This window comes from Rhinopithecus bieti, unplaced genomic scaffold, assembly GCF_001698545.2.
Source record: "Rhinopithecus bieti isolate Rb0 unplaced genomic scaffold, ASM169854v2 scaffold_20477, whole genome shotgun sequence".
NCBI lineage: Eukaryota > Metazoa > Chordata > Mammalia > Primates > Cercopithecidae > Rhinopithecus > Rhinopithecus bieti.
Window position 1 is genome coordinate 1,910,999 of NW_016810038.1, and position 10,319 is coordinate 1,921,317.

The following is a 10,319-nucleotide window of genomic DNA, read 5'->3' on the forward strand; positions in this document are numbered from 1 at the left end:
CTAGATAGCAATATGCTAAGGAGGCTTGCACAATGCAAACATTTACAACTCCTGCTTTCTAATGAGTCTACATGGGATGAACTTCTGGATGGGGATGTTCACATGCAGTATTTAACTGCACTGAATGCAGTCAGACTGGAATTATGTTTTCCTTCTACACTGTAAGGGATGTGCATAAAATGTTAACTGCACAAATGAGCTAACAGGTGAAAGACAGAAGCTAGGTCACATCCAGCTTGGGAGGAGCAACATGGGAGCTAGAAACGGCTAGACCCCAAGGAAAGGGAGGGAGGGGAGGAGCGTGACACCGCAGAGCGGCTCTGAATGATCTGGCAGGATCCCAGTGGGCAGGGAGCTGAGATGCCCACTGCCGTGCACCCACCCTCTAGTGGGCACCTCCAGGCACTTTCTTATTCTAAGTGAACTTGGGTAAAATGTTAACATTGTTAAGGGAGATAATTTAGATCAGGAAAAACTAGGGTAGGCGGAGGGATCAGTACTGGGTTTTGCCTCCCAAAAGGTAATTGGGCAATGACTGTGTGTGGCAGGGACAAATGCATTCGGGCGCTAGACGTTCAGCCCTCCCCTTCCCCTACCCACTAAAGAAAATGTCACATTTGCCGTTTGCCATTTAGCATGTCAGCCTCATGCTAAAACGTGGAGCAGAAAACAAGGCCAGAGCCGTGAGGACTGGCTCCGCGGAGCCTCCGGGAGAGAAAAGGCTCTGGAAAAGCTCTGGAGTGAGACCATGGGAGGGGAGAAATATGGGGTGAGAGAATCGGAGGGAAAGTCAGACAGGTTTAGAGGAGTCGAAACAACTGGATCTTCTCAAAGGGTTTGGATGAACTCAAGTCATTTTTCCAGTTGCTTTCAGCGTCTGTCGCTTCTCTTAGCGGGATGCTGAGTTAAGAGCAAGGCAAATGAGGCCGCAGAGACATTCAGGTTATGCTGGGACGTTCAGTTCAGTCTGCTCAGATTTAATTTGGCATCAGCATTCACTTTTTAAGGGTGCTATAGGTGCCACCAGAAAGTCTAGTGTTCAAAAGTGTGCTACAAACACAAGGAGGCTGAGTGCCACCTGGTGCCCCTGTCACAATACCTCGTTACCCATCCACCCCAACGCACCTGCGCTTCCCCAGGGCGGCCTCGTTCACAGTCCCCTGCTCTCTGGTGGCGGTGCAAGCACTCCACCATGAACATGTTTCAACTGAGTCTTCTTAGTGTTGACGAGAAACTAAGCCCAGAGGGAACAGGCAGTTCCCCCAAGCTTCCTCAGGACATGGTGAGTGTGGGATCTGGACCCAGGCAGGCTGGCTCTGCAGCCAGGCCCTTCACTGCAGCTGCCCTTCAAAGAATGCCTGGCTGTGCAACACTGAACCCTGAACCACCTCCTGTCACCACTCATGAGGCCTGTCCTCCCCTGCATGGCTCACACTTGCAAGTCATTGTCAGGACTTACCTGACAATGTTACGTGTTAGAATCGCATAACCTTGATTCTTGACCTGGTTCTGCTATGAGCCTCGCCCATAACACCCCTCAAACCTATAGACCTCCCCAAGCCCCAGATTCTTCCTTGTCAAGCGGGGGTTGTTGTGAAGGACCCGCGAGGCAGCACCTGTGTGGAAGGTGTGGCGGCCCAGGGCCCACCTGAATCACCTGCAGCACAGGTCCCCAGCCTCTGCCTGTGGACCCTCACTGGCCCCAGGAGCACATGGCCTGCGCTAGGCAAACTAGAAGCACCAGGAGGTCATGGCCAGGAGCAGGAAGTGGTGGTCAACACCGAGTTTTCCAGCCCTCCAGAGGGCAATTCTGACACATGACGCAACATAGTCGCTTAGACACCCCCACCAGAGAAATCAAACCCCAAGATCCTCAGTGATGGCCTTGTTTGTGGTCACCCTAATCCCCAGACTTGCTCCCTTCCAGATTTCAGCACCACTTCCTCACAGTACTGCTGGACCACCGCCCATGTTAGCCACTTGCACCCAAATCCTCAGCTCAAGGTCTGCTTTGGGGTGACCTTATATTAAGAGAGCAGAGCCTGACACCTAGTAAATACTAAGCCCTCAGCAAAAGGTATGTGTGTGATATAGAGGGAGAAAAGATTCATGCATGCCTGCATGTGTGTATGTATGCATATGTGTACCAATATGCACTTGCAAATGTGGAAATCTATATGAACGTACATGCGTTTATCTGTATGTATATATGCAATAGGCATACAGATATACTGTAGCTGTATGATGTAATGTCCTAATTGATAGCTGTTCTATATCCCACATAATGTATAATGTATGCATATAGTATGGTGGGACATGTATGGTATATAGACTGGTATATCTACATTACTGTGTATGTGTAATGGCATGTGTGCTCAGTCTGGCATGCGTGTAGCATGTGCATGAATTCAAATGGCATGTATACAATGTGTATCATGTGTACATATGCATGAGACAGGTGCATATTTAAGATATAGCAGATGTGTGTGTTTTCATAAGTGATATGGGCATATATGTGGCATTATATGTATTGTACATAGTGATACTATTGAAGATTGTTGTTTATAGCAATAAACATGTGAGTATATATCAATGTATATACCTATATGTGTATATATGTGTTATACATATATGTAGATGTGGGCATAAGTATTTGTGGGTACACACACGTGTACTGTATATGTACACATCTATAAGATGCACATTTATGTATCTGTAGGTCTATACATGCATGTGCATGTGTGAGTGTACATGTGCATACATAGGTATATGTGTGTACGTATATATGAATGTGTGTCTGTATATGTGTATTCATCATGTGTGTATGTGTGTGCCCATGTGTGTGCATGTGTTCCTGTGTGCACATGTGTGTTCCTCTATGTGCATATATGTACATATGCATGTGTCCACAGCTGGGATGTGAGGGTCACACAGGAGGAAACAGGTGCTTCCTGACTGCACCCCCAGAAAGTATTCTCCAAGGGCCTTTCAGTGACTCTCTGCTGGCCTCACTTCCAGGCCCCCACGCTGGCCCTTATCCCACCTCTCCCTGCCCTCGGCTCCTTCTTTGCACAGGTTCCCATTCACCAGAGGTCCCCGACTTCCTCCCCACACCAGGTTACCCTGGGAGGTGGGAGAACCGGAAGAGGAGACCTCACAGCAGAGCCCGACAGCTGCTCAGTGGCAGGACCCAGGGCGGCTGGAAGGAAATGAAATCCCCTCTCACTTAACAGCCTAATAAGGATTTGAACCTGAGTCTGCCAGGAATTGTCAGTTTAACTGCTTTCTCAGATGTGAAGAACATATCTGGGCTTTCAAGCATGCCCCGGGGAGGAGCCATGACAGGCTGGAGGGGAGGATGGCGCCTCTTGCTCAGGCTCCACCTGCCCGAGCTTCTCTGCGAGCCCCCAGAAAACAGCACCAGCCTGGCAGGGGAGCCAGATGCATAGATGAGAGGGGGCAGCTGCCCCGGGAGACCAGCACTTGCGGGGGAAATGATGTCAGCAAGATGCAGCCTCAGCGCAGCAAGGACTTGCTTAAAGACCTTTCCAGCTGACCTGGGCAACCTGATCCTCCTGGGAGAGGGACCCACAGACTCAGAGGAGCTGCACAGCTCAGAGCCCAATCCTCAGAGCTGTGCACTTAGCCAGACAGACTGAGCTGCGTGAAACTGCTTTGTCATTCACACTGGGCCATTCACACTCTCCCATGTGGAATCCTCACCCCTAATCCTGCTGGCAGGTAGCCAGGCCCAGGGCCCCTCTCTTCCTCCTTCCGCCTCATGTGTTCTGCTCAGCCACCTTGGCCTCCTTCTAGGTCTTCAACAAGAGGCTCATCCCCCCTCCCAGGGTTTGCTCTGGCTGATCCCTCTGCCTGGAGTGCACGTCCCAGCTCCTCACAGGTGCGGCTTGTTCTGGGCAGTCAGGTGCTTCAGGCTTCCCTGCCCCCTGCCACCAGCCTCCTATCTAATTTCATTCTTGCAGCTGGCCCTTTCTTTGTCTTGTTTAACTCCCTAGCAGTTATTTTCTTTCCTCCCCCTGGAAGGTAAGACCCTGGTCATCGTGGGCCTTGCGTGTGTTACTCATGCTGCATCCGCGGAGCCCAGAGGCATGGAGTAGCTGCTCACTAAATCCTCACGGAATGAATGAATGATTGACCACACCCATCACATTAAGCCTTATGGGATTATTATCAAGAACGTCCTGTTTAATGATGGGGACATGCGACCCCACTTCCATCCCTAGGCCTTGGTGTATAGACCAGAAAGCCCGGCCGAGACGGACCACCTGTCCTCCCTACAGGGAACTAACTTGCACAAACCAATGGGCATCAGCACCCGTGGGGAGCAGCCGTGACCCCTGGGTCCTCGGTACCAGCCACAAAGCCAGTTCTGAGTTTGTTCAGAATCCTGCTTAGAATGAAGGATGCGCCTACACTAGAGATCTCTTAATACGGCCACCAAACACCATGGGATTTTCAAAGGTAGCTGTCACAGCCACAGTGCACAAGCTCTGTTCCTGGCTTGCTTCTGCCATCTGCTGGCCACTTGATAAAAGGCACCGGGGGATTATTTTCCAGTCTCTCTGATGCTCTTGTTTCCTTGTGGGAGGAACTCATCATCACTTTTCTTGATCTTGACAAGGGCTGCTTGGCAGACCTGTCCCACAAGTAGTCCAATTCGGGAAGATCCTCGACCCCTTGTGGGTGGGGCAGTCATCCGGTCCTGCATCTTATGACTTCACACGTTAAAAACGTTAACTTGCTAAACACTCAATGTGAAACCTAGGAGTAAGGGACAATTATCTTTACTGTCTACAAACAAGGATGTTCAGGCACAGAGAGGCTAAGTAAGTTGTGCAAAGTCACACAGCTACAGAGTTGTGGAGCCGAGATTGGGACTCAAGCAATAAGGCACTTTGATGGCAGGCACCTTGACGGGACACCCTTTACCGACAACTATGCAAACAGCCCAGGTGCTCCAGCAACCCCTGATCCAAGGGGTGCCACCAGAGCACCAGAGAGACAGGGATGTGGGAAGAGCAGAGGACAGAAGAGGACGCGTGCGTCTAACCACTCGGAGGACAGGTTAGCCTTCTGAGCCGCCATCTTCCAATCAGGGGGATGGGACCACTGGGATACACAATCTCGAGGCTTTCTCGACAGTTCTCTGAACAGGAAAGAGAGGCAGGGAAGCATAGTGATTAGAGCACAGGCTTTTTGGTCAGACAGAATGGGTTAAAGATCAGACACTTCCACTCACTCTCAATGAGTTCATATCTGTAAGCCTAAGCTTCCCTCCTCACACATGATGATTAAAAAAAAAAGAAAGAGGCCACGTGCAAAGCTTTTAGCATTGTTTCTGGTTCAGGGTAAGGACTTAATACATGTTTTATATTATTATAACCACATTAAAGGCTCTGAGAAGCCCTGCAGGAAGGAAAACTACTTGTCTTTATCTCAGCCATCCCCATGCTGGCTGCCCACAGAGCCACCATGGAGCCCGCAGCTCTGTCACCCCATGGAGCCCATGTGCCTGGTCCATTCAAACTTTCCCTCACATGGGAGCTTCAGGCCCCACTGGAAACAGACTCAGGAGACAAGCCCAGGTCTCCTGCTCCCAGCTCCCCGCTCTGTACTTCTGCTTCTACATCCATCTACCCCAAAGGCAGTTTTTACAACCCATCAACCAAAGAACTCAGAGACAATTCTCCAAGGCTCCCAAGAGGGAATATTTCATCTTTGGCTTCTACAGTGCTTATTTGTCAGTTTTACAGACCAGAGGCAATTAAGAGTCTAAGGCGAGAAGGCTGTTTTTGATAATTCTGTCATTATTCTCAATTTTCAGCACCACCACACATGAAAAACCCATTTCCAATTTCCTTAAAGGTGTTAAATGGTTTTTGCCCTGTGTTGTAAAAGTTTGCAGTCAGCCAAGCTGCTGCGAAGCGGGCTTGCAGTCTCCGGTCCTGAGCTGTGGGAACGACTTGACCGGGCCTGACCTGCTGAAGCCCAGCTCTTCCCCCAAATGTTCAATTCCCAGCACATGCCGCGCGGGTCACTGTGGATTTCAGGGTGGACTCACAGCGCTGCTGGGTGTTGCAGTCCATGCAATTTCACAAGACTCAGTGCAGGGCACCTCCACCCGCCCAGGCTCAGCGGGATGTGAACCGGAAACCACTCTTTCCTGCCAGTCAACACCCAGGAACTGATTAAGTAACCTGGTGCCCAGCCCCTGTGACAGTCACAGAGCCAAGAAGAGGGAAGTGAGGCGGCATCCAACGCAGCCCCTGCAAAGAACTAAGCAAGGCAAGTTCAAGGGGTCCAGGACTCCACAGCAGCTGGTGGAGGGCAGGGAGGGGCTTTCCGTTTTCAGGGCATTGAAAGTCCTTGAAAGGAGAAAACTTTGATTAAGAATGACAAGGCCTGGATGCAGAAGGTGGGAGACCCCTGCCCTTAATAACTGTCATAGTTGCCAGTGACAACTGTGATAAAGAGATGACTTCCCATGGCACGTACTTGCTGCCCTCCACGGTTCTAGGCTCATCACAGAGAACTCTTCATTTTCATGAGGCTCCATAAGGACATCCCTATTCCTATGATCCTTATCGATATCCTGATGTTACAAATGAGATAACCGGGACACAGAGATGCTGAGGAACTTGTCTAAAGTCACATCATGGGGACAGAGCCTGGGACACAGCCGCGAGAGGGACAGACAGGCCCTGCCCCTGTGCGCCAAGCCATCTGCTGGGGACGCAGAAATCAAACAACTCGTGGCTGCCCTTGTGCCCAGCGCTGTGGGCAGGAGCGAGCTGCTTTGAAGAGACAGCGTGGTGACCTGCCCTGCTGGCCCAGGCAGCATCACACAGCAAGAAGGCGGCTTTGAAGGGTTTTAAACAGAGTCGTGTTCCCACATCCACAGAGAGGGCTGCAAGCCTTTGTGTTTTCCACGCTGTGTTATCTGGCGTTGGGGTTCACAAACCTGCCTCGGAAGCTGCTCATGGGGCAAATGGATGACCATGGGTGGGGAAGGAAATTTCCCTCAAATACACACATGCTTCACCTAGAGCAGCCAAGCTGTTGGTGTGTTTGTGTGTATTCATGTGTGTGTGTATGTTTGTGTGTGTGTCTTAGGCCTAACAGTTCACTGAGTTTAAGGATCTCTCAGCTCCCTTTCAGCCCAAATGTTTCATAATTTGGTGATTAGCGCACAGGGACTAGGCAATACACGTTCATCAAAATGCACCAATGAGACAGAGACAGGAGAGGATGTTTTGGCAGCAAACAAACATCCAGGAGGCACAGTACACCCCCATCCCCGGCCCCAACCTCAGAGAGACGATCGGGGAAACAGAGGACATTAGTATGAAATGACCAAAGAGACTTACCAAGCAACATCAGACTCCCTGTGACGTGTGTGCCGATGGGACAGAGCGGGAGTTATTCTTATACTTAAGAAATAACCAAGCATTCTGCATGCCCAAAGCCAATTCGGGTTTTAAATACCTTTCATAATTTTTCTGACTATGGAGGTAATATATCCTCAGGGCATAACATTCAGAAATTGTAGAAGAGTATTTTTAAAAATCCAACCATTGAGCAATAACCATTATAAAAATTTTACTGTCTTCCTTTCTTGTCATTTATCTAGGCTCATACAGATATTTGGGGCTTTTTTCACAACACTAGGAAAATGTTAAAAAATATATTCTAATATTCTCTCAAGATTTTATTATTAGATTTATCATAACCATAAAAGATCTGAACACTTTTAACAACAGCATATTATTCCATTTCCATGGAATTACGGTAATGAATCTCCTACTGTTGGGTTTCAGTTGCTTCCAAATTTGAATGTAAATCATTTGGGGGCAGTTCTCATTCCATCAATGGCAGACTAGGTTGAATATAGTTGAGGTTTTGCAAGCACACACTGTGCCCAAATTAAAGCCACAGCCCAGGATGTTGGCCATGGAGAGATGATGCTTTCAACTGTATCAACTCTTGAAGCTGGTGAACTGTGGCTTCTCCCCCTTCAGGCGCTGGCAGACCTTCTCCTCACACTCTTGGCTGTTTGCTGGGCTGACAACTCCCTACTTGCCCTGCAGGCCTTCCCTGAGCTCTGGGGTCTTCTTTCTGCCCGCTTCCATAGCTCCCTGTGGCTGCTGCGTCTCAGCACTGCCATCCTACGTGACTCTTTGTTCACACCTACCTCCCTAGACCATGCACCCCTTGTGAGCTAGGTCTTTGTCTTCCACATGGAAGTTCTCACTAAACACTTGAATAAAGGAATGAATAAACAAATGAATGAACAGTCTAACAAAGAAGGAGCACATGGGCTGACCTTGCAGGGCTCTCAGGCCAAATCCTGGAGGCACCTTCTGCAGCGTTTCTGTCTCCCAGCCGCTTTACCTGTTGCTCAGGCTGCTCCTCAGAAGTGGCGCATGCAGGAAGCACGTGCTTGTTTGTGCTGGCTCCATGTTTGTTTGCATTTGGGATCACGGAGTTTACTCAATTAAGAAACAGAGTGGAGAGGAGGCACTGCCTCTATTTAGCAGATGAAACAAAGAGAGGAAAGGGGAAGACGCCTAGGGCAGATTTCTCCCGCTTTCAGTCTTAAATAAATAACCAGTTTCCCGATGCTAATTTCTCCTCTTGATGATCTTGTCCATCTGTGCACGGCGATGAGATCTAATCCCCTGTGGTCCCGAATGCCACGTGGCAATGAGTTTCCAGGCCACGTCCCTATTGCACCAGAACAGCCCACGTGTGTCTTTGTGAGCATGTTCATAGTTGATCATTACATGAAGGTATTTAATCCTTACAACAAGCCTGAGAGGTAGGAACTCTTACTGTCCAAATTGCACAGATGGGGAAGCTGAGACACAGAGAGGTAAAGTAACTTGCTCAAGGCCACACAGCCAGCAATGGCAGAGCCTGGATTTTAATCCTGACAATCTAACTTCAAAACCTGTGCCTGTGATCACCAGCTAGCCCTCAATAGCCAATGTGCTGATTTCTCAAGAAATTCCGGTACATTTCCGCCATATATAATCAGCCTGTTATTTCCAGGGAATATAAATGCCTTGGGTTTAATTTAATGAAAGCTGTTATCGGAAAAGATATATCAAGATAACTAATTCCTTAAACAATGGAAATGAGGCTGCAGTTGTGTACAATTTTGTTTTTAACTGGAGGTCTCCCACCTCTGGAAGAGGGTGTGCTAGAAAGCTGAGAATCCCAGAAAGAGAATCGGGGAGTGAGTCTGTTATGCCCAGACCGTTTATTCCCCGAAGAAGACCACCAGAGTCCAGAGTCAAAGCCAAGCGGCAAGGATCTTTAATGCCAAGTTCCAAACTTGGTCCTCCGTTCTACAACATACAAGAGGGCCCCGAACGATGCATGTGGCTCACTTTTATAGTCCGATGTATACAGGATAATGTAAGGTTACAAGAGGAACAAAGGAATTCTTTAGGTTACAGCATCACAATTGGTTAATAATTCTAAGTTATACATTTAAACAGTTTTCTATTTGTTCCACGCATTTTAGTAAAACTACAAACGGTTGTGACCTTATCGGGGGCTCCTCTAGGTGGTGTTTTCTGAGATATATGGGGGGATGTTGTTTGTGTTGGCTCCAGGGAGTTGGGACAAATAGAGGAATGTGTTTGTACTGGGCCCCAGGACTGAGATATATGGCAGACACCGGTAATTAGAACAGAACAGAGCAAGGACAGGGACTTTCACAATGCTTGTTCCTTACAACGTCTGGAATCTATAGTATACCTAATCGGTTAGGTCCAGGGTCGATCTTTCACTAGGCTCAGGGCGCCGCCCGGGCTGTTTGCCTGTGGACTTCATTTCTGCCTTTTAGTCTTTTCATTTGATCTCTTTCAAGTCTGGAGGCTGCACGGGGCCTCAGGGTCATGGAAGGTATGCTAGTGTGTGGGTGCCAGACCCAGAAGGGGGTGCCAAGATCACCTGGAACAGAGCATCCAGAGAGCCGAGCTCTCAGAGATCCTTCCCTGCTTTGAAATGAGATAACCAATCCAGGGTATAAGTCCACCCTGGAGCCATGGCAGAGAGAGGACTAGGACCCAGCCCACCAGCCGCTTTTTGAAGCTGGGACTTCTTGTTACCTCTATAGGGTAGTATGATAAAGCCCCCCCGGCACAGGGCCAACTGGCATATAGTAGGTAAGTTCTGCAGGTTCAGAGGTTAGTTTTAGCCTTCTTATTTATGATAGCACCCTGATCCCCCCACCCCAACTTCCTATTGTGTGAGTCCTGCTGGGTGGGACTCTCCAAACAAGATCCCAC

General features: G+C 49.0%; 1 long non-coding RNA gene across 1 annotated transcript; it reads right to left on the minus strand.

Annotated features, from left to right (window-relative positions):
• Window positions 1–4,165: 4,165 nt before the first annotated feature.
• Window positions 4,166–6,162, minus strand: LOC108541635 (uncharacterized). Its single transcript, XR_001889008.1, has 2 exons — window positions 6,083–6,162; window positions 4,166–4,782 (listed from the first exon to the last, which is right to left on the minus strand). It is a non-coding gene; the product is annotated as an uncharacterized LOC108541635 (long non-coding RNA).
• Between the last annotated feature and the right edge of the window lie 4,157 nt (window positions 6,163–10,319).